This window comes from Myripristis murdjan, chromosome 4 (genome assembly GCF_902150065.1).
Source record: "Myripristis murdjan chromosome 4, fMyrMur1.1, whole genome shotgun sequence".
NCBI lineage: Eukaryota > Metazoa > Chordata > Actinopteri > Holocentriformes > Holocentridae > Myripristis > Myripristis murdjan.
Window position 1 is genome coordinate 22304277 of NC_043983.1, and position 25616 is coordinate 22329892.

The 25616-nt window shown below is 41.8% G+C and overlaps 1 protein-coding gene across 2 annotated transcripts in view; it reads left to right on the plus strand.

The window, feature by feature from the left end:
• The window catches only part of pik3r3b (phosphoinositide-3-kinase, regulatory subunit 3b (gamma)), a 200218-nt gene that overhangs the window by 121807 nt on the left and 52795 nt on the right, over positions 1-25616 (plus strand). The gene's annotated exons all lie outside the window — the stretch shown is intronic.

Consider the following 25616-nt stretch of genomic DNA (forward strand, 5'->3'; position numbering starts at 1 on the left):
TGCCGGCAGTGAGTTTTCATTTCCTAGGATGGCAATGGAATGAAACGACCACGCAAAAATGTAAAACATTCGATCGTCACTCCAGGAACCTACCTATCCAGCGGAAAACAGGCCAGCGCCGCGTTGCTCTTCATCCTCATCCTCTCCTTCAGTGCTCGCCAGCGGGTGAAAGCCAACCCCGGATTCACTTTCATTGTGGAATGAGCTTTCTGTGCTTGGCATTTCGCCCCGCTATATTTCCTTTTTTTTCTTGGCACTGTGTCTGTCATTTTCATTGCTTTCTGGATGCTGTGCTTACGATCTGGCACTAAGCTGTTCGTGGCTGGGAGCTGCACACCCACTGCCCAAAGGCTGACGCCCAGAAACGTCCCAAGCACAGCAAAACAAGAGAATCCAGGCAGAGGGCAGGGTCTCTGCAGATGCACACACCACCGCACTCTTCTAGTGGGTTATAAGTGATGATTCAGAGGGATTATTTTTGTATGAGTCGGTACATTTTTTATAAGGAAAACCCTACTCATTCTGCCTTTAATTCAGCGAGGGCCTGTTCTAATATGTCAGGAGAGCATCAGCAGTATAAAACAGATGAAATGTACATTATTGCACTCATGACACAGGGTCTACGGTATTTGATGGCAAACAAAACATCTGACAAATTCCATACGCACAAAAACAGAAGGTAGTTTGCTCCATAATAACCACCAAGGTCATCTGCGAAAAACACAGAAATTGTCAGTTCACATGGACTAATATCACGGAGGACGTCTGTGATACACAAAATTACCTTGTAAAACTAATCCTGTCCAGATAGGGCGTTATTTATGTTTTTGGCATCCCCATTTTCCCCCAATCTGCTTCATCCACTTCTTTGTCAGTTGTTTATGACCTGCATTTCCCATAATGCCCTCAGACAGCGCCCTTAACTTATTGCTCTCATGTGTTGCTTAGATAGGTGGGTGGAGAAAGCAGTACGTCTTGGGATAGTCATTGCAACAGCATTGTGACAGCAAGTTTTTCCACAATAGAAAAAGTGAGGTTTGTGGCAGTCAGGCATTCGGTATGTGTAGGTGAAATATCAATAGTCAATCGTCATGTCTGGCTGCCATGCATTCTGGTCTATTCTGTTTATGGGAAAACTGATATCATCTTCCTCTTCAGCAGTGGATTTATGCCAGTATGATTGTCAAACAGAAGACAGAAAAAATAATCTCTTACTTTTTGATTCTGAGGGACAAACAGCAAGATCTCATGACTATTGAAGTTTTAGATGACATTTTTTTGTTGTTGCTTTTGTTTTAATTTTTATTTGTTTCTTTTAATTAAATGCCAGTGTAGCATCGCCGGAAATGTCACTATCACAGCATGACATCACGGTGGACCCATGAATGCAGCGTACATGTAGCTGGTTTTAACAAAGTTCAAGTGTCTCAGGAAGTTTAATATTCTGCCCAAAACTCTCCTCTCCTCTCCTCTCCTCCTCTAACCCCACTGCTACCGCTGCTGGATGTCCCAGTAATTGGACTCCACCTGCCGGGGGAGCCCCAAGGTGGGATATGTCTGCAGGAAGGGTCCTGGCTTCAAAGAGGCCTGCCTGGGTCTTTTTCAAACCGGCTCTCCCCATGGCTAGACGTCTGTACCCCGGGGCAAGGAGAGAGGAGAGCAGCGAGAGAGGAGCAGTGGTTGGGCTGGTGGGGATAAACACATGGAGAGAAATGGGGTGGCTGTCCATCTTAAACCATCACAAACCCAGTGGAGGCCGCTTCAATAACAAGCACCCCACTGAAAGCACACAACACACACACACACATGCACACACTGTCCTTAACTACCTATCGATGTGGCTGTTCAAACTGTTCAAGTCTGTTATTATCCATTACAGTCACAGAACAACACACGGCTAACACATTCCATCTCATCTGGTTACCATTACATCCACTTTTTCACGTATTTATTTATTTTTTTTAATTCTTTTCCTATTTTTTAAAGAATCACATGCAAGATGCCCAATATGTCTGATGTTTATCTATACAAGAGGAAAGGAATTTTTCTGAACAGTGAATTCAGAACTTGGACTTAACTTTACTTATTTCACAGTGTTTGCAGATGTTTTCTAGTTTGCAAATTCCAATTGTTTTGGTATAAATTATGGTTAGAATCTAAGCATTGTAAATTCATAATATCGCAGTCATATAAACTGTACACTGTAGTGTTTTAACGTCATTAGATGAGTTTCTTAAAGCACAAGGAGCGGCCCCATAGGCTTTTCTTGCTCTTGCCTTGACTGTGGAAACATGGCTATGTGTGTGTGTGCGTGTGTGTGTGTGTGTGTGTGTGTGTGTGTGTGTGTGAGTGTGTGTGCGTGTGAATGAGAGAGAGCCTGGGCACTCACTTGCCTACCCGAGCCCAGCCGGGCTGCTAATGATGTTGTCAAAGTGGAATGTGGGGCAAACGATCGGTCTGCTCCTTTGCACGCACACTGATACAAAAACACACAGATGTACAGAGCACACACACACACACACACACACACACACACACACACACACACACACACACACACACACACACACACACACACATTTAGAACACAGCAAGAAATAAAGAATAAACACAAACACAGAAAACAAAGCAGCACAGTCACTGAAGCAATGTTCTCTAGCTTCTTATAATATGCATATATGTGTGTGTGTGTGTGTGCGTGTGTGTGTGTGTGTGTGTGTGTGTGTGTGTGTGTGTGTGTGTGTGTGTGTGTGTGTGTGTGTGTGTGTGTGTGTGTGTGTTTGCCCATCAGCTGATAGAGGAGAAGGAGCACTTAATAAACCCCACTCCCCTTAGGCAATAAAACATTAAAACATTCCCATACAGTCACACACACACACACACACACACACACACGCCCTTAAACATATACAGTACATATCATGCCTGCACAGCCAAACAAACATCCTCATCCACATTAAACATGTATTCAACATGTATACAATCTTCTTGTTCTCTCTCTTTCTCTCTCTCTCTCTCCCTCTCTCTCTTTCTCTCTCTCTCTTTTCTCTCTCTCTCTTTCTCCCTCTCTCACTTTCCCACATGCTCATGTTTTAACAGCAGCTGCTGACAAATTGACAAAATCCTGGGAATTTTCCCCATGTGGAAACCCACAGTTTTTGTGCTCTGGGGCTTTCTGCAGGGCGAGGCTCGCCCGGGGAAAAAAAAAAAAAAAGAGAGAGAGAAAGGGAGAGAGAGAGAGAGAGAAACGCACATACTGTCCTGTCAGTCTCCCTGTCACTCTCTCCATTTCTCTCCCACTCTTTGTGGTAGCAACTCTTCCCAGGAAAAGCCTAACTGACGTATTGGCAACATTTAACACACTACAGAAATAACACATCCAGACAGTGTGTGTGTGTGTGTGTGTGTGTGTGTGTGTGCGTGCGTGTATGTAAGCACAAGCACATATAGTGAGGTACCAAATAATCATACAATTTATATATTTAAATCCTGAATTTTCCACCGTGTGGAAACAGGAAATGGGTTTTCCGTAGAGAATATGTGGAAGCCCTCTTGTATGACAAAAACCTTCTTGCGCATTCATCTCTTCCCGAGTCTTAGTCCTTATTACCGCTAAATTCTGAACTCAGCTCATTATCATTTCAGCCCTTTATCTTGTTGTATTTTCTACTCATCCCATTGTGTCTGTAGTTAACCAGCTTTAAGATAAGCACATTTAACCTGGACTGGTATCTGGGTTAACTGCTCTCCTAGACAGCACACGTACCATTCTGATACACTGACCAACCGCATCGCAGCTGACGGCCGTGCATCGTCATCAGGCTACTGAGAAGTGGCTGCAGTTTAGTGTCACTTCTAATTTGCTTCTAACTTGACTCTGTCAGTAAAAGTTTGTGGCATTATCTCCTCTCTCTCAAGTCAGTCAGGAAAACTAAACAAACTGCACAAACTGTAAAGTTTCTATGTGTCAGAGTGTGTGCCGCTTGTCAAGGCTGAGTCCTGACCGCCGTGTCCTGGGTTCAAATCCGAGCCCACGGCCTTTACTGCATGTCATCGCCTCTCTCTCCCCTGCCTTTCCTGTCTCTCTCTCTACTGTCACTGTCAAGTAAAGCAGAAATGCCAAGAAAAGAATCTCTAAAAAAAGTTGAAGTTGCTGGAATCCCCCCGTCACACACACACACACACACAAATAGACCACAAATTGACTCCAAACAGCTCATAATCCAAAGACAATTGCACTGTGGTTACAATAGTATCAAGCAGATGCTGTAACCAACATTGTAATCATGTGTAGAGCGTGCATAAAGAACCCAATAAAATTGTTCATACAAAGGAAGTAAAATTGTACATAATATCCCCAACATTCTCACTTTGGGGGGCCATATATATACAACAACTTTCAGTCAATTAACATTAAAATAGAGGTAAGTACAAAGCACTCAGTAAAGGACAGGACAGCTCCACATGCTGGTTATTCACCAAAAATGAATCACACTCCCCTTTTGCCGATCAGATGTTACATGTGTTTTATGTGAAGCCACACAAGACAAACAGAGCGGGGTGATGTGAATGTTCTCCTTTTCATTTTGCCATTGCAGCACCAAGTAACACTGTAGCACCACTTGGTATCTAAAATGCTTGTCAAATTTGCCATAGCTGTTTTGAAAAGTACTTCTGAGACAAAAGCACCTCTGCACATCATGACTACTAAGCTCCACTGAGGCCTTGACGGAGGAATCAATAAAGAATTGGAATGATAAGAAGAATCAAAAATGGCTCCTCGAAAATGGTAATATCTTAACAATGCCCGGCCCTACTCACCATCCTGTAGCTCATCACAGCTTAGGCTCTTCAAAAACTGAACCACTCAGTGGTGCAGTGACGCACACAGATGTTAAAGGTCAGCTAATGCAAATAATAAGCTTAGCTGCGGAGCTGCCATGTGCTTATTCAATCCACATAATATCCAGTCTTCAAAGTCAGCATACAGACAACATTGAGCATGTTAACATAGCAAATCTTCTTCAGTCCAAAAAAAAAAAAAAGGAAATCTGAAGTATATTGGTTTTGACTTTTCTGCATATAAAGATCATGTCCCATTACCAATAATCTGGATAATCCTATACCTTCACGAAAGGAATTCTAAAAATGGAATCTGAATCACAGGCTGTTATCTAAATTGGGAATATCTAATTAATTGTCACTGAGGACAAATGCTTGGAAGTAAATCCTGCATGACATTTAATCAGCCACTATAATGAATATTTGTAATGTTTATCTTTTCATTATTCTTTTTTTCAAGTATCATATAGTCAAGTGAATTATCATACAGGCTATTGAACAGGCATAAATAGGAGACATCACTGGTTTTATGAGCCATTTCGCCAAACATAATGATTGGTCTAAACATGAGAGATCAATGGCTCCATGGTATTCAGTGAGAGCCTGAACGGAACAGACACCTTTTTTTCTGAAGAGAGTTCATCAGTCGTTAGTAAATGTTTAAGGTGTGGTTAATTTCAAATGGGGAAAAAAGATGTTTGTCTTTTAGGCAGGACTTGCAGGAAGATTCACCTTCATCACGGACGAGAATCATTCACACAAGTAGGTGCTTCAAACTCAGCTCGGTTTTGTCTGCAAGCACTCACACTCTCCACCGCAGCTGCAAATGGATTTGTAAAAAGTTTCAAATGGAATTTCTGAGCCTCAACAGCGGCAAATCTCCCACTAACTTTTTCTTTGAGTATGTTGAGTTCATGAACATGTCGAGCTCTCGGGAAAAGTAGTGGCAGTGAGCATATTTGCCACCAACTGACACGGCAGAAAAGATGATAATATCAGCAGTTTTCTCAAGCCTTTTCCCCCTGTTTCTATCTCTCTATATCACGATATGTATTTCTAATTGATGCCACAAATTATGATATTTGAAAACTCACTTGGCTTCAGGGCAAATTAAACCATGCACTGTACTGTAGAGAATTTTGAAATTGGCAGCATTCATTATTAACCTTAACATATTACAGTCTTGAGCCAAGTTCTGAGCTTTCTTGCTTGGTATCAGCGCATGAACAGACTGAGGGCTGCATATGTTTGCCACATATTGTGCAATAGTGTGATCTATGTAGCAACTAGGACATAGATTGCCACTAATTGCAACCAGGAGGGTCGGATTGAATTTACAAACCACATTTGTTTGCAAGCCAGATCAAAATTTTTGACAGTCTGGTTCCTGACCATGGCACTTTGACATGTGATCTAAATCCTTAAGAAATTTGAGTTTGGTTACTGCGTTTGCCTGCTGGTGGGGTAATGATTTGACTTGTTTCCTTATGCATGCATCACTATTTCATGCCACATGGGCCATGGACACTGCTTCTTTTTCTTTGAGCAACTACATTTACAGTTATTGCATTTTCAGGAATCTGTGTATTTATAAAGGCAGCTTAGTTTTATCCTCTGTCAATCAACTCAGTATAAAACGCTGTTTAAAGTCTTCTCAGCCAACCAGGTTCAGAGCATTAATGAGCATGAACTCTTGACTGCCTCTGTTTGCCTTATTTGAATTTGACTGAAGCTGTTGTAACTCCCGATGCTGGGTCACTCTGTATGTGAGAATTTATTCTTCAAAATTTCAAGAACACCCCATTAACTGAGCTATCATCAGATAGCCTATCATTTCTATCTTGAGACATAGCTCACTTGAAAACAAACTCACAAACCATTTTCCTTTTCGTTATTTAGTCTCTCAAGTGCAGCTCTATCTTCTCTGTGAGTGCTGGCAGCCCTGCTGTTTGGGTCAGATCCAATGCAAGGACAGGCTCTCTAGCTGAGATCCAAAGACCCTTTCACACAGGCCAGTGGGTAAAAAAGCTCTATTCAGGAATGCAGCATTGTTGATGTGAAGCTCATTCACATTGCCCTTTGGCCGACACCAAAATGTCAGCATGTACCCTTTCATATCAAAACCATGAATATGTAAGATTTGTGTAATTTATTGGGCAAGATGCTGTTAATAGAATTTTTTTTCTCTGTCTTCCTTTCTCTCTTTCTTTTTTCTTTCTTTCTTGCCTTCTTTCTTTCCTGTCTCTCTCAGCTCACATATGCACGCACACACACTCACATACACACACTCACACTCACACTCACAGGGCCAGACGCCCTGTGTTCTGGGTTGCTGGGTTAGTTATGAGAGTTTACGATGCTTGGTGATTATCCGCAAACACCTTCTTCTTCTCTAAGTCCATTTTACCTGCGTCATCCAGGGATTTCCAAGAAAAAAACGCCTGTCTGTTAACAAGCATGCGGCATTCAGGCAAACATGGACACACACACACACACATGCACACAGAGTCACTCGCCACGTTATATCCCTCACTCTCTCTGTCGCTCTTTCTCTCTCTTGTTCTTTTTTCCTCTCTCTCTAACATACAAACATTGTGACAGGCCGTGTCTGGGTCCATCATGTCAGTGTGTGTTGCCCCAACCTTTCAGACCAGCACTTAACGCAGCTTTGCCACCTCCCAGCGATCTCTGTTAACTCCACATGCATACTGCGCCTCTTTACTGTTAGACCAGCCAGTGTTTGCCACATTTGGCCGCTGTTTCTTGTGAACAGGTCCAGTGCAATTTGTATTTGGGATTTTTGAGCACACATACATGAAGGTCAGTCTGTTAAAGGTCTTATCGTCTTTTTTTTTTTATTTATTTTATTTTATTTTTTTTTTTTTTTATCATGGCCCATTCAGGCAGCTGAGATATTGAGGTAACAGCTGGGATGCTTTAACCATTTTACCTCCTGATGTTAGACCGCATCATGAAAAGACACAGATGCAGCCTATTTAATCATATCGGATCTGCTTTGTGTGTGTGTGTGTGTGTGTGTGTGTGTGTTTTATGGTAAAGTTGAGCCCTAAATATCCAGTAAGCATTTCTCAGACAAGTCAATTAGGCAGACTCTATCCTTGTTGATGTGCTTATACACATTAGCCTGAGCCAAGGGATACACACACACACACACAACTCTATTTAAAACGGACGGATGCCTTGAAGCCAAGTGTAAAAATGCACACACACACATGCACACAGTAAACAGGCCCAGTATGATTTAGGAAACCATTTCTGTGTGTCTTCATGATGTGCTCTAACATTAGGAGGTAATGTGTTTAGAGTCACAGCTGTTACCTAAAATAAGCCCGGCCCTCTGTTGGAAAAATGTGGACCAAAGGATTTTACCAGACTGACAAAAACCTTCATGTATTTATATACACACAAACACACATACTATACTTGCGCATGCATATACTGTTTTTCTCTCACACAACCTAAACACATAATTTTTCACATGCACACAACCACACACTCTCATACTATATACACACTTGCAGACCGTGTGCCACAAGCCGTCTCCAGTCTTAAGCTGAAGTTTATTGAAACACCTTGCTTTTGCACTGTTAATATTTTCTGACCTAAATACAGAAATGGGTTTATGGGGCCCTCATCACTAAACACTGTCAATGATTTGGTCTGTCACTGGCTGATAGATGTACTCCTGCATAACCCTGTTGTGCTCAAAGGCTTTGTGACAGCACCTCACTAGCGGCTGTGAAAGGTTTGAAATTCCTAAACTACAACACAGAGAAGTATCATATAAAAACATGATTTAAAATTCCCTTTGCTTGTGATTTCTCCCATATACATGCTAGCTTGAATGATCTGAGTGGTTTGTATTTATAGCAATTAATTTCTGAGACTGTGCAGTATTTGCAATCGTCTTTTTTTTTTTTTTTTTTGTAATACTGCGCAGTGCTCTTGCTTATCAACATTTTACCATGGGGCCAAAGAGACACTCTGCAAGCTAATTTACTCAGAGACAATCCAAAGGTCACTTGGTACTGAAAGCTGATTAAAGGTCCAGTGGAGATTTTTTTTTTTTTTTTTTTTTTGAAGATCCTGGACCAACCAGGGGCAAATTCACCTTAAAGTCACCATTCCCTGTTTTTTTAAACAGTCTGAATGTTTGTTTTTTTTAGGGTGGAATTTTTCTTTACGTGATTTGAAAGTGAATGGAGACCAGCTCAGAGCCACTGGAGACGTCCATCTTTCTGTGCAGATACCTGTACTGTCTCCCACCCCACTTCCCAGCTCCCAGCGGAGGAGGAAAAGAGGGAGCATGTGACTTGTGTGACCTCAAGTGATGACTTGTTTGATACACCCAAACGCACACACACCAACACAACGTGTCACACACACCACCGACTGATGGCTGAAGCACGCAAACAGTCACAGACATGCCTCCCTCTATCCCCGAAGAATGTCTGCACTCTCTCTCTCTCTCTCTCTCTCTCTCTCATTCTCTCTCTCTCTCTCTCTCTCACTCTTTCTTTCCCCTGCAGGAGTTGTGGGCTCTCCTAGCGCTGCCCTGTTGCGTGACAGTGCCTGACATGTTTCAGCTCTCTCGCTAGAGTAGTTTGCTCACTCCAGGACAAGCAATAATGTGTTTGTGAGTGTGCGTGTGTGCGTGTGTGTGTGTGTGTGTGTGTGTGTGTGTGTGAGTGAGTGAGTGAGTGCGAGTAAAGCGTGAATAAAAGACCAGTTTGGTGTTGGTTATGCATCATGGATCCAATGCTCCCTAGAGAAACAGAATCACCTCTCTCTCTCTCTCTCTCTCTCTCTCTCTCTCTCTCCCCCCATCTCTCTCTCACTGTGCCCCTCCGTCCCTCTTCTCACCTGTGTCCCTCCTCCTTATGTCCTCTTTTGCCCACCCAACCTGTACTCTTCATGTGCCACTCTGCTCCTCTTCTCATTCTCATCCCTCTTTACCCTCCCTACCTCTTTCTGTCCCTCTCTCTTACACTCCCATCTTCCTCTCTCTGCTCTCCCTCATCACCTCCCTTTTCCTCTTCCTCCTCCCTCATGTTGTATGACAGATGGCTCTCAGGGGGCCTGGTGGTCTTGACAGTTCTGAGGTCTCTTATTGGCCCGTAGACCCCTCAAAGGAATATGTGGGAAAGCCACTGACAGGGAACATAAATGTGTGTGTGTGTATGCATTTTGTGTTTGTGTATTTGTAATAAGTGATGAAATGAGAAACACTGTCAGAATGTGTGCATGTTCAGCCGGTTGAGAAAATATCACTCAAGAGCACTTTTGCACATTTGTTTGCACTCTGTGGGGTGGTGTCTCAGAGAGACAGGGAAAGGGAGCGTGTGCATGTGCGCGTCTGCGCGAACGCAAGTGTGTGTGAAAAGCAGTGTGGTTGCGTGTTCTCTCGATCTCCCTCTCACGCTATCTGTCCATCACGAGCTTCTTTTTCTCTTTCTCTCTCCATCCGTCCTCCCCCTCCCTTCTACCATCTCGCCAGGATAGCTCTTCACGTTGCTCTTTGCGTGCCACAGGACGTAGATTGATCGCTTCTGCCTGCCTGCACAACAGTGTAAACACGGCATAAACAATAACACATAACGACAGGTCAATGAATCGGAGGCAAACTTTGCCTCTTCGGCGAGATCCTTGTTTCTGCGCGTCTTTTTCTTGCACTTAAAACGGCACCAGGTAAGACTTTAATGTGAAAATAGCCCCATCTCATCAGCTGAAAGCAACACTATGTAAGCTGGCACAACAGCAGCTAGTCTGGCAGGAGTGGTACTGCACATTGCCGTTGTTTACTGATGACATCGATGGGAGCTTGAAACCAAACAGTGAAGCCAATGAGGAGTAAATATGGGAATAAACCCTTATATCTTGCGGCCTCCATGTTTGCAGTGAGGTAATGTATGACATCAGTGCTACAGGTAAAATACAAAAGACTAACACAACACATCTCAACGCAAGTTATAGGAGTGACAGTAGGCCAGGTGTAACTTACATCTTTTTCTTAGGTTATTGTGACAGTTTACACACTTTTTGTGGTGCACAACCTCTTTTATTACACTTATCCCATCAAAGCTGTAGTCAGTCAGATTATATGTATTTATAATCTTGGGTTTTGTTTGAGTCCATTATTGATCGTTCACCATCATTGCAACGCTAAAATATCATTATAGCTAGCGTCTTTTGCAGTATCTTTATTTTGAAGTGTAGCTCCATTTCCTGATGCTGAGCCTTCTCCTCCTGTGTGCTACCAGATTACAACCAGATTTCCCACCACTGGTCGTGCCAGACCAAGATGGATTATATTTCAGATTTTTTTTTTTTTTTTTTTCCCCCATTTTTCTCCTTCACTCAGCAATTCATTGCAAAATGGAAGAATGTGTTATTTATTTGTGTAAAACATTCATAGTGCAGGTTTAAATCAAAAGTGGGGCTTTACCCTGAGGATTCACCTCGTGTGCCCAAATGAAATTCTGGCATTGGGTGTGGATGCTTTTCTGATGTCCACACCCAATGACGGGTGCAGACATCAGAAAAGTGTGATGAATAAAAACTTTAGAGACAAAACTGTATTCTAAACAGTAGTGAGTGAGCGCTCCATCCAGAGAAAGCTGGACACACTGTTAGGTCATTCACCTCTCTTTCCCCTTTGCTGTGGAATAAAGCGTGACGGAGCAGCCACTTGGTCATGCTTTAAACATGATCAAGCAGTAAACATGAACATGCTGTGTGCAGTTTGCATCATGTTTCATGGTGTCTGGGTGATGAGGTTACAACAGTTAACCTTGCATCAGAGTTAATTTTGACAGGTATTTGAATTTGAGTCTCAGTTTTGGTCATTTAGTGAGTCATTATGTAAAAAATGGTCAGTAATGCCTTTTTTATCATCTAAACATTCACTGACAAATTAATTCTGCCTTGCACTGCCATCTCTAGCCACCAATGTGCAAAGTAACCTAATGCAGCTCAAAAGGAATGCAAGACTGTCCATCAAGTGTCAAACACAGACACCAATATCATCCATATACCTGATACATCATTTATGTGGTTCATTTGCCTAGATCATCACTGTAATATACATTATGTTAAGTGACTGGAGGCTACTAGCATTATCGAAAGCAAGAATAGTTTTATACACCTTGTATACATTTAAAAAAAATAGATATGCTATATATTGCTGATGAAGCCAGAATTACTTTTGGAACTATTTTAGGTGACCACCCACATATTCATCCCCTGCACAGCTATTGTTGGCTGTACACAGGTTTTCGAGTATTCCCAGCTAGGTATTGGGATTTCATAATAATTTTCATTGTTTCTTACACAAAATTTCCAGATTTGGCCATGTCGTTCAAGATTACCTATTATTTAGTTTTCCATGAGTTTTTGTTTTTTTTTCTGTTTTGAGATAATGCCAATTGTGTCCCAATCCAGGGTGTGGAGTGCAACAGTAAATTATTTACAGGGGACACATGGATCATGCTGGTGTCTGTGTTCCCGTTACTTAATGGGTAAGTTAACCGGCAAGCCAACCTCCCAACAACTTGGTGTTTTCCCTCAAGTTGATCCACATCTCTTCTGTTTCAGTTCTCTCTCTCTCTCTCTCTCTCTCTCTCTCTCTCTCTCTCTCTCTCTCTCTCTCTCTCTCTCTCTCTCTCTTATTTTATTTTTATTTTGGGCTTCAGTTGAGGAACTCCAGTGGGGACACCACTTACTGACATCTGTATGGACTTGAATCCTCACGCATGCAAGGCTGTCACAAATTCCTTTTTCTGTCTTCACTGCCCTGACCTGCTCTAAAAGTGAATTAAAGACTCACTGGAAAAGGTGTGTTGGTGAGCGATCCATCAAGCTATCACATCCTGCTCTGCACTTATAATAATAATTTCCACCTCTTAAAAAATTGGATGTGGGCTTTTTTTCTTGAATTATTACCTTCTTCTTTCTTTCTTTCTTTCTTTCTTTCTTTCTTTCTTTCTTTCTTTCTTTCAACACTCTCTCTAAGTTGCTTAGCCTAAATGCCAGAGCTCATAAGGTCACCATGCTGTTCACTGTACCAGCCCTGAAGGCAAACAAAACAACCAGCTGTGTGTGTGTGTGTGTGTGTGTGTGTGTGTGTGTGTGTGTGTGTGTTTGCATGCATGTCTTCAGTTATCTCCTAAGCCATATAACCCTATCCAAACAAAAGGCTGTTGTGTCAGTCCAACCCGTCTCTCAGAACAACTGGCTTTGGGTGACACCGGGATACTCCTCCCTCAGTGCTCTCGTCCCATTGTACGGTGAACACAGGCAGAAAAATGAGATGAGAGCTGGTGCAGTGCCACATGTATGGAAACACAAACTTCAGCGAGTGAACATTTAGTGAGTTAGTAGTGTTAACGTTGCACTGAAGACCAGAACAGAGCACGAAGTGATTATTCATAGTGACCAATCTGAAAAACTTCACCCAAACCCTGATGACCCAAATTCTATTTCATCTTTGAAACTGATTCAAAGTTCACTTTGATATATATTCATTTATTATATATTTTGCATGTGACTCAGGGCTGCTCTCACTGGCATTTTTCTGTTTTACTGGGATGGCATAAGTTAGTTGTATTAATGTAATCACTGTATCTAAGTCAAATTATATTTATATAGCACTTTCCAAAACCTTGGTCGCGCTGACAGACATTGAAGACAGATTATTTAAAGTCTTATAAGTAGTAAGAAAGATCTTGAATTGTATCCTAAATTTAAATGGAAGCCTGGGTAATGAAGCCAGAATTAGGGTGATATGAGAATAGTGGGTGGTCTTATGCCCCAGTTACACTTGGCTGCTTCATGTGTCTTGAAGTGATCATATAGTGATCCCATAGCTAAAAGGCCAAGTTTAGATTCATCCAAGACATATTGGGGCTGGATTTAATTCATATTCCTCAAACCACATCAGGAGGAGTCTTGAGATACATTCTGGCTGCAATCTGGCTATGTGGAAATACATCAGACAGTCCATATACATCATCTATTCTCAACCCAGATTACGTCTCAACCTACAGCACTAGTGCCAGTGGAAGAGAAACCCAATTGCCTAGAAACTTCCACTCACCACCCCTTAGCTGCACTTATCCAGGACCATATATGGTGTCACTCCTGTCCCTTTTTGGACATTTTCCTTGCCTCTCTGGACTGCCCTGACGCCACATGACCATATAACCCACCCACCTTTACAGTTGCCCCATTAACCGATATGCCAATGGGGCATTTTTCTGACCCTGACAGAGGCCGCAAGCTGAAATGTGTTGGTCTATCAGTGAAGTTATTCTTTATGCCGCAGTGTTGCTGGAGTTTTGATCTCTGAAAACTTCATGTTAAATGTGTAGGAAAGTAAAAGAGTGCTTGCGCTCTATTTGATCCCTGTTTTTCCTAGCTCTTACACGTGCTGTGTGATTTAAGCATTTAGAAGGCTATCTCTCTAACAGGAGGAAGATTTAAGGTGGTTCGGTCTCCTGTCACACGCAGTCATCTGCATTTTGTGCAGGAAAATGCAGTCACATTATTATCCATCTAACAGAGACACTTTAATGGGACCAAATGTAAATGAAAGGATAAATGTATCTAGTTATTATCTGGATAAGAGATGCATGAAAAAACAAGTGTAAATGGGGCCTTGGTGAGTAATGTTGCAGAATTTTGGACTAACTAACCCAGCAACGCTTCTTTCAGGCTAGAAAAAAAGCTAGAAGCCTAAGCGGGTGGACACAAAAGCAACTGTACCCAACTGCTGGATGGATAAAAGTCAAATTTTAGTTCTTAATCACTAACACCTATGGTTTAGAAACGGACATTGTAGACACCGAGAGATCCCAGGGGTGTGTGTGTGTGTGTGTGTGTGTATGCAGTTGGGGGGACTTGATTCTGATTTTTGATGGAGATTAGGGATAAGACACACTTCTGAGCACAGGCTTGTGATATGAAATTACACACAGCCAAACATAATAATGCCAGGCAAATCCAAGCTCTCACTAACAGACCTTCACCTGTGTGTGTGCGTCTGTGATAGATAGAACAAGGAAAGCTACTGGCACAGGCACACACTTTCCCCTTTGTCCTTGCAAAGACCATTTGTCTTTCTGCCCGTGGTGCCACAGTGGAAAGACACTGTATATCGTCAGAAACATTGCCAGGAGAGATTTGGCATTCCCACTTGTCAGCAGCAAACGTGTGCTCCCTAAATCCGACAGTGAGGAGGAGAGGAGATAAAATGAAAAATGAAATCTGACATGTGAATCCAATCTTGCTCTTATCCTTTTATGTCAGATGGTTAGTCAGCGTAATTTCCCCCATATCTCTTATTGCATACCGCTGTTGTTTTTCTTTGAGTTAGGGTATCAGTGTTATGCACTCTACGTAATGTTTACTTCACATGTCACATATGAGGGTGTCTTGGAGGCTCAGCAGACCACAGTATAATCCATTTACATGTGACATTGTGTGTATGGTACACAGTATAGTATAAATACATTTCAGGGATTTGTTTGACAGCAAATAGCACATGTAATTCTCTCTGCCATATCCTGCTCTGCTACACGATACTGCTGTCAAAAACTCCAGTTTCGAGGTTTTTCCATGTTTTGTTTTTGTACTTGTACTGAAGCTTTTGCTACATTTTATTGCCTTAATATGTTTTCTAGCCCTATGGTCCATAAACCCCATTGAAAATGCATCGGAGAATGAGGCAGGTTTTTCTTAATCCCCCCCCCCCAAAAAAAACACTGCCTGACACAAAAATTACACACCAATGGCCTACTTTCCTTCGGCCATGTGGCAGTATAGCATATATAAGTCTCAAACACTGTCCATGCTATACATTTTATCTGAAACATATCATTTTCTCCTTCACATAGTATAGAATGTGTGTTAAATGCCCTGGAGGCGTCCGTGCACCCGTTGCCCTCAGTTAGGAATAGAGGCACAGAGCGGGAATTTTCCACTTTGGAATTTTAGGTTACAAAATGCGGGAATCATCTATTGTGTCTCATATCATTATCTCCCTCACATAGTATAGAATGTGTGCGTTAAATGCATAGGAGGCGTTCATGCACCCGTTGCCCCTCAGTTGGGAATAGAGGCACAGAGTAGGAATTTCAGGTTAGAAAATGTGGGAATTGTGTCTCCACTCTGTCTCTCTCGGTCTCTCTTTTTAGATACTGTATACACTGATGCTTGCTATAGGTTAGATGTTGTAACACACGCGCGCGCACACACACACACACACACACACACACACACACACACACCAATGCACAATTACTTAATTTAATAAGCCTGCAATAGCCTGGCCTCTCTTTTGAGGACTTATGTCAGTTCAGAATCTAGGCTCTTATGCACTTTAACCTAAGCCCGTTCAACTTAACCTAAGCTCCACAGCACCGCACGTACCTCTGCTTTTACATGCACTCTCATGCACTTTACATTACTAAAAGCATCGGCTAAATAGGATTGGCCATGTCTGGTGTGTTTTCCACCCCTATAAGCTCTGTAGGCTTTTAGCTGTGTCAGCTGTATGTGTCTGGGTGAAAGTATGTGTGTGTGTGTGTGTGTGTGTGTGTGTGTGTGTGTGTGCGCATGCACTTGTCTTTCTGCTTGTTTGCGTGTGTGTATGTATGTGTGTATATTGCAAGTGCATGCATATTTCTGTATGTGTGTGTGTGTGTGTGTGTGTGTGTGTGAGAGAGAGCGCGAGGTAGAGATCAGCGCAGGTCGGTGTGTATGGCTTAGCATTACTCTATGGTTTCAGAGTGCAGGGTGAATTGCCCCTTAGCCCAGCAGTGAAGGGCTGCAGGGATGCCAAGCTAAGCTGATTAAACGTTCACACTTAGGTCAAGTCAACTAGCCACTCGGTGTCCCCAGCTGAACTGCAGCATACACTAAAGCGCTCTGTGGTGTGAGTGGAAAGCACCAGAGCAGCCAGCAAATCAGAACAATGAAGGAAACATTCATAGTCAAATTAGCATTCATGAATGGTGATTCAGCTGATAATGTAGAACTGGGGTGGATAGAATGGAAACCCTCATAGGATTTCGCTTTCTTGCAGCATTTGACTTGAATCAGTCTTGAATAGCTATATATATATAAATATATATATGTATTCCTTGATTTTTTTCTTTTTTCTTTTTTTTTTTTGATGTTTTTTTGGCTGGCACATGGACTTTATAAAGGTTATCTGAAGTATGAGTAGTTACAGAATTAGAAAAGATGCTCTTTGCTACTCAAACCCACAGTGCTGAGCTGTAATTTCACAAACACTAATCCACTTCATGTGACACATACAGTGGAGTGTATATGTTGGCAGAAAATACTCCGTTTGGTGCTGTGTTCCATATACCAACGTCCTCAAACTTCTGAACCGCTGATGGGTGGCACACGGGTCATTTTCCATAACAATTATGTCGGAATTTAATGAGAGCCGTCTGTACCAGAGGAGATTACTATGATAAAGCAGGAAGTGCATTTTCTATACGTTCTAATTCTGCAGGAGCTTTGGGGTCAGAGAGGCCACTGGGGCAGGCAGGAGATCAGGGCAGATCAGACGACAGCAAAGTGCCACCAGGTTTATTTTTAAGAGGGTGAAGTGAGGACATGCATGGCACATAGCTTGTGGGTGTGTGAAAGAACAACCTATGTACATGTATACAACGAAGCAGTGTGTGCATTAGGGGTGTGATGGAATAATATTGTTTTGAGTTGTCGGTTGAATCACAAAAGCCGTTTGTGTGTGAGAATTTGTCTTCAGATAAACCCGGGAGTGGGCGTGATGTGACCAGAAATGACTGGGAGCTGTGTTATGTGATTTCTCACAAGTTTACACTTAGATGAACTGTTGTATCTTTGAAGTGTTTTGAAATACTTTGAATGTAGTCCATGGACATTGATTTGTCTCATTTAAGAAGAACAGTAACCTTTAGTGAACTGAATCCTACTATCACCCCACTCTACTGATGGATACTTAAGATTGAGTTATAAATGGAACTTAGAAAAATAAATTAAATTCTAGAAAACATAAACTAACTCGGGGGAATCTGGGGGAAGTGTAAATGCATTTTTTATTCATCTTTTTTGCTGGCGTGTGCTTGTGTGTCAGGGAATATGTTCGTTTTCTGACCTGTATTTTTTTTCTTTTTTCTCTTCCTTTCCTTTTTCTTAAACAGTTTTTTTTATGAATGATCTGATAAACTATTACATTGAGTTACATTCACTAAGATTAACCGTAGTTAAATCTTGGTAAAACTAGGAGGGTCAGATGTAATTGCAGTCAAACCACACCCACAGAGGGACTTGGTAAAGCAAAAGAAAATAATAAACCTATTGTCTAATACTTTAAACAAAATTAAACTAATCAAATCAAATTTGTATGTATGTATCTATCTGTCCTCCATTATCCTTACAGAAACAAAATTACAAATATCTCCAATCAAACATAATCTACCATGTACTCTTTAGTGTAAAGAAATATTTTGTTCATACCAGAGATTTGTGGAGAGGAAGCTTCACAAAGTGAAATCTTTGGCAGTATGTCCATAAAGTGCATTCATATTTAGCTAAACCTGCAACAGGCTAACATGGCTTAACTCATTTTACCATATGGCTTAAGCTTTTACAAAAGGTGATCCAACCATACAGGTTAGGAAAACTGTAGCTGCACATACTGTACAGGCGGATAGCGTCTTACTCTCTGTTCTTTTGTTCAATTATTGATGCAGCACGTTTCAAATACCGTCTAATGTCCGTCTTGTGTGTATCTGTGTCGTCTGTCTGCCTCATGGAGTCCGCGCCTGTGCTATATGCATCAGTACAGGCGAGGGAGCACTTGCTTCCTATCGCTGCTCATCATGAGTGGGTGGCGCGTTGATGGCTGCTTCGTGCTCACAAGATGGGAACACAACCTGTCCATGGATTTAGGCGGTGGACCAAATGAGCGATCCAAGAGTTTGAAAAACAGAAAGTGCAATAGGGAACTGGGTGCGAGCATACTAAACCATGGCACTATGCATAAACTCTTGGGAAAGTGAATAAACGTTACTTCAGCATTCACGTACGTTTATCCTCCAGGCCAAAAGCTCCAACTCTTCCTTTGACCACTGAGAGAGCAAATATATCGAGATTGTGACTCACGCTCCCGTTCAGAGATGGTGGAATGCTGCAGAACTGGCCAGACTGGTTGCATCTGAGGCTGATGGAGGCATGACGCAACGCAGCACCGTAATGGCTGCAAATGCACAACGGCTGTGCATGTGTACGTGAGTGACAGGTGGTTAGGAGCAGTAAGGCGAGCAGATGAGGCCTGGCTTTTACAGTATTAAATTGTATTGATGTTTTTTCATCACCACTCATCGATCCACCTTCCCATCTCCTTATCCCGTCATAACCAGGAGCCTTGGAGTGTGTACATGAACATTCGTGAACTTCAGTGTGTGTGTGTGTGCACGTGTGCTTCTGTGTCAGTTTGTGTGCATGCATGTATGTGCTTGTCCCCACTGTATCTGTGCAATATGTTATATGTCCAATCATAACACAGTGTTTGTAATGCAATACAATATCTCCTTCCCAATAACCATTACACAAAATATTCAATATCTCTAATGCCATAGGCTTCAATAAGAACCATATACACTGTTCACACACTTAAATGTTAAACGTTAAGAAACTGATAAAAAATTGATAGAAGCTCTTTCTCCTTCTCTTCGTACCTGTGTTTTTCATGACATTTTACAATACATTACCAATGGCATAGCTTCATCCTGGGTCATTAATCTTCAAGAAGAAAGGTAAATCTGGATCTGTAAGATTTCTGTAGGAGATCAAAGTTATAGATTCTAGCTGCAGATAATGGAAGGCCTTGATGTTAACGCTGTAGGCACTAGATGGATGACTTATATGGGAAATTCAATAGCCTATGTCCATACTAACTGTAACGTACTATTGACAGAATGAGTTATGTAACGTGTGATAGATGGTAACCATATGTAGTATACATACCTTGGTGCTGGTTTTTAAAATACCTTTTAAGAGAAAACTGATTATGTCCTCTCTTTTTTTTCTTTCCTTCAGCTTTATTCCCTTTTTTATTAACTTGAACCTACATCTGAAGACTTCCTATCATGAATGGGCATCTCAGACAAAAATGGTTGGTTTGAGGCCATTTAGATTTTTTTTTTTTTTTTTTTTTTTTTAAACAATTTGCTGCTGCGTGTGTGTGCACCAGACCAGACAGACAGGGTAATGACTCTCCCATATAGGGCTTAATTCAGCTGCCATCGTAATGCCGTCTGGCCTTTGTCTAATCTGAGCTCTGCCGTCTGACTCAATGGCAGTGCAACACAGCACAGCGCATAGTCTCTGGTGGACAAAGGGTTAATCAGATGTACCTAGAGGAGAAGGGGGGCAGAAAAGGAGAAAGAGGGGAAATGGGGAGTGTTGGGGGGGGGAGGTTGAGTGGCAGAGGAGATGTCATGAAAATAAAGAGAGAGAGACACATAGCCTATATAGATGGGTAGATAGTGAGAGAGAGACGAGGATGATAAAGCAGTGGGAAGGGTGGTGGATGTCATCCGGGCAGACAAATAGAAAGATAGCATCATTGTAAAGATGAGTGCTCTTGATGAAGAGGCTGTAGTTAATGGTTGTTCAGCAGTGACCCCTATAGCGAAGGTAATGACGCCCCAAATTAGCTACAGAAGGAAGGAAGGAAGGAGAGGAGGGAGGGAGAGAGGAGGGGAGGGGAAGGGAAGAGAGGGAGGAATGAAGTAAGGGAACAAAGGAGGAAGAAAAAGAAAAAAAACAGATTAGAGAGAGAAACTATACAGCAGGGTCATCATGAAAATCCCATATCGTCCGCAGAGAAGAGCATTCCCTGTGATGATGGGGCTGAACTTTAACCCCTGTCAAGGTAATGATGCCACTCAGCATAGGCTAACAAATTAGCCACAGCACTAACTGGAGGCGTGTTTAAAGGAAAGGAAAGGCACAAATGATCAGATTATCCAGACAAATCCACAGCATCTAGGAAAGTGTCTTTGTTATGATGGTGAACTTTAACCCTCCGAAAGTATCGGGAAAGGAAAGGAAAGGAAATGAGGGAAGTGAGGGGAAAATGCCTGGCTCATTCAGACAAATACACAGCATCCGCCGAAGAGAGTGTTCACTGTGATGATGACGCTGAACCTTAACCCCTCTGAAGGTAATGATGCCACTAGGTTTCAGCTAACGAATTAGCCACAGCGCTAACTAGTGGAGTGTAAGCCACAGGGGGGCCATCTATGCAGGAAAAGATGAATCTTGTGTGTGTGTGTGTGTGTGTGTGTGTGTGTGTGAGGGAGAGATGGAGAGCTGAGGCGGTGGTTGTTAGATTGATGGAGCTTTATCCTGTGGTGGCCCAGGATCCCCAACTAGACAGTCAAGGCCCGATCCCAATGAAAATGTATGTGCCATGCCTGTGTGTGTGTGTGTGTGTGTGTGTGTGTGTGTGTGTGTGTGTGTCCAGACAGTTCAGGGGTGTTACTCTCCATCCAGAAATCAATGTCCCATTTACATCCAAACGGCTTTCAGCATTGACATTGTCCTTGTGAGCCATAAAGTGTGTGTGTGTGTGTGTGTGTGTGTGTGTACATGCATGCATACAGCTCTGTTCATATGTTCATGCACACTGAGACATACTTGGCATCACATGAAGTCCCCACAGTATTAATGACTCAATAGTGTTGAATGCATTTCAGACAATCCTTGACTTCCTTGAGTTAGAGAGTGCATTAAATGAATGTACAAAAATCAGAATAATGAAGTATAAAATGAAATGAAAAATAAGAGACACAAATGCTAAATTAAAGAGAATGTCATAAAATAACATAAATCTATGAAAAAATTAATTAAGACGTGTGCAGAGATTAGGTAGCTTAAGTTCCTCTGGCAGCATACCCCTGATGACAAAGTCACTATAAGTGTTTAAAGTGAGGGTTAGTCACCGGGGCCTGATGATGAGGCCTGTATGATCATTCCCTATGAGCTACAGCCCAATAATTGTAATGATCATGATAATCATAATAATAAAATATTGATAACCAAGGCAACTGTTTCTGTGGGAACACTAACCTCACACAGGTGCAATTGTCATCATGCAGTTATTTTCAACAACAGCTAACAACCACTGCTCACTGCTCACTCCTCAGCTTCTTTACACAGGCTCATATTGCAAACGTGCATTATTTTGTGTACAATGATAGTTGCAAAAACACTCTTTTGGAGTGTGTTTTTTCTTAATGTAATTTAAAAAAAAAAAAACATATTTGTGTGTATTATGTGGACATGACCTAAGTCAACAATAAACTTTTAAAACCCTTAAAAGCATTAATGTTTTTCAAACAATAGTCAACAATAATAGTTAATAAGATACATATAAAGCAAATTAAAAAAAAGAAAAGAAAAGTAGATGAATACACAGTTTAGCTATATATATGCTAGGATAAAAAGATATGTTTTCAGCTGTCCACTGAGCCACCTCTCTGATGTCTTTGGGGTGGTGTTCCACAGTTGAGGCGCATATCTGAAAAAAGCTGCATCCCTATTGCTTGGTCTGGCTGTGTGCCAGGGCCTGCAATGCTAAAGAAATGATCAGAAAAAAATTAAATCTATATCTGGAAACCAGCAGAGATATGATAATAAGTATTTCGACTCTAGTTAAAATCTGCTGTTATTTTGTTAAATGGTAGGGTTAATTCCCTTCAGGGCTCCTAAAAGATTACATAAGCAGATATTTGCAGATATTTAGTAATGAGTGTTTATGTACACATGAATGCCCATTTGTTCACACATATATGCTCTTTTACTGTAGTGCGGTTTTGGCAGGTTTGCAATTCTTTGTATGTGTGTGTGTTTGTGCATGCACACATCTTCCTGTAGACCAAAGAGTGACACGTAAATAAATAGAAAGGGAGTAGCAAGGAGAGTAAGAACTGTGCAAAGATGAAAATTAATGGTGCCTTAGGTGACATTTTTACATAGGAGGCCAAAAACAGCCGTGTCAGCATATGTAGTCAAGCTGTGCATGCACTACTGTGGAGTCCAGGAATGTATACGAGGTGAGACTCTCTTTGCCTCCCTTGGAATGTGTCAGCGCATGTGTGTATGTGTGTGTGTATGTTTGTGTGTGTGCTGTATGCATGTTGGTGCATGTATAGGCTGACCAGATGAAAATGGCTGAAATTCAGGACTTCTGGGTGTGGGCGTGGTCATGTGGCCACGGTGGGCCTGGCCTGCAGCACATTACATTCAGTGTCAACAAACAGTAACAGTAATAGTAAAACTTGTTAAAGTCAGCACTCAGCACTAAAATATGTTATATTTGTTCATGAACATGAAGTCATTAAGAAAAAGTAACACAACGACTGTGTTGTATGTAACAGAGTGTAAATCATTATCCAATCAGTACTACATGAAAGTCAAAACTCAACAATAAAAGGCAGTAATGATTCACAGGTATTTCCCTCCAAACTTCTCACAGTACCTGCAGTGACTTTTTTGGTTTTTGGTTGGATATTCACCAGGCCTTCATGTCAGGGAAGGATGGTTTAATTTCCTTCTGTAATATTTTAATTCAACATCATCGCTATGTCTTGTCGCTATGCATAGTTGTTTATCAATTTGTTGCAGTACTGTACACGGCTAAAAAAAAAAAAAATCAACAGCCAGAGTTCATGCAGGCCACAGACATAACAGTGTCAATAACAAAATAAAGGTTTAGTCAAATTTTCGGGTCAATAAGGACAAGAGTCGGGAAAACTGGTCGTAATTTGGGACTAGTCACCCCATGCATGTATGTATGAATTCATTTACATATGTCAAAAAAGAGCATATGTGGGTGCCTGCGTATGGGTGTGGGGTACATGGGTGCCGGTCCAGATGGAGTGATTGTGATAAAGAATGGGATAGAGGCAGTGGAGAGGGATTCCTCTATCAGTGGAGACGCCAGCCTGACCGGGACATTGTCTGCAGGGTCAAAGGGCATTTGGGAGGTGAGATGCATGTGCACGCAGGCGTGTGTGTGTGTGTGTGTGTGTGTGTGTGTGTGTGTGTGTAGGTGAAGCACAAGGTTTTCCTTGTGGTATAGACAGTAATTGTGCATCAGAGTAACTGCAGTGTAGAGGTGAACTTACTGTGTCATATAATAATCCCTATTCAAATCATTTTTTAACAATAAGTGTAAATATTAATAATACTTAGTAATACTTATTAATAATACAGATTGTAGGTGTATTGTTGAACACTTTGGCACTAACATTAGTGAAAACTCATTTTCAAACTTTCAGTGCTTTCTGTGCATCACATGGTGAACTTTAACCCTGTTACTTTATGTTATATAAGTATATATGGACTATCATTTATAAGGATTAGGATATACATAGTCGTATCTGCTATATGCATGCATTTTGTGTGAATATGTATCTGTGTATATCTGTGTATGTGAATGTTGATGCGGTTTATATGGAAAGCACATACACATTCTTTGTTATGTTATGCACTTGGGATCAAATCAGTAGCTTTTCAGCCACCATGTGGCCTTGTTGGTGGAGCAGCCGATCTGCATCCCAGTGTGAAATGACCTCAGCTTAGAGCACCAAATTGACACACAGTCAGAGAGAATGGAGATAAGTGCATAGAGACAAGGTATACATTTTAATTAGAAGCTGTTCAGGGAGAAACATACAAAGAGAGCGAGAGAGGCAGACACATGGAGACGGGGGTGTGCATTTTAACTGGAGACGGTTAAGTGAGACAGACAGCGACAGTGGGATAGATAGATAGCAGATTAAAAGCATTGTGTCACCTCGCACAAGCAGATAGAGCTAATATGCCCCCTCAGGACCCCCAGCAGTCCGGCCTCTGGTCTATAGGCGGCCAGCTTACTGCCTGATTGTCCATTTTATAGGGCTATTGATTCCCTATCGCTTCACTGCATCCATACACCCCAGCTCATCTCTCTCTCCTTAACATGCATGAAGGTAATGATGAAAGCCCTAATGGATGGAAATCCTATTAGAGGAAAAGGATAGAGGGAGAGAGGGAGAGACAGATTTAGACTAAGGTAAAAGTGTGTGTGTGTGTGTGTGTGTGTGTGTGTGTGTGTGTGTGTGTGTGTGTGTACATGCATGCATACAGCTCTGTTCATATGTTCATGCGCACTGAGACATACTGTGTGTGTGTGTGTGTGTGTGTGTGTGTGTGTGTGTGTGTTGGGGATATGTGCATATTTTTCATGTTGTTTTCTGTTTGCAATGAGGCTCAATAAATTTTTGAAAACTTTTTGACTCCAATAACACAGAACATGAATTGGAGCAAAACGGACTTTCCCATTCAAATCAATACAGCGGGATGGTCAGAGCGGCGGCCATTTTTATGTGAGTCATTGATGTTGCGAGGAGGGATGGCTGTTGTAATGGGCTAACTTCCACATTCCAGTTGGCAGAAACTATTAATGTTTATTTACTACTTTCAACAAGCAGACACAGCACAACATCTTCTTGATGTTCAAGAAAGCGTGACACACTTTACTGCCCTATATGTGCGCTGTCACTGCAGCAGCTAACCACAAACACCATTTAGTTTTGAACTGGCCAAATGACCACAACAAATAGTTCCATGACTTTTATGCTCCATTTAAGTTCTGCGGTTAACATGCGGTATATGGACAAAAGCCCTTCTTTATCATTGAATTC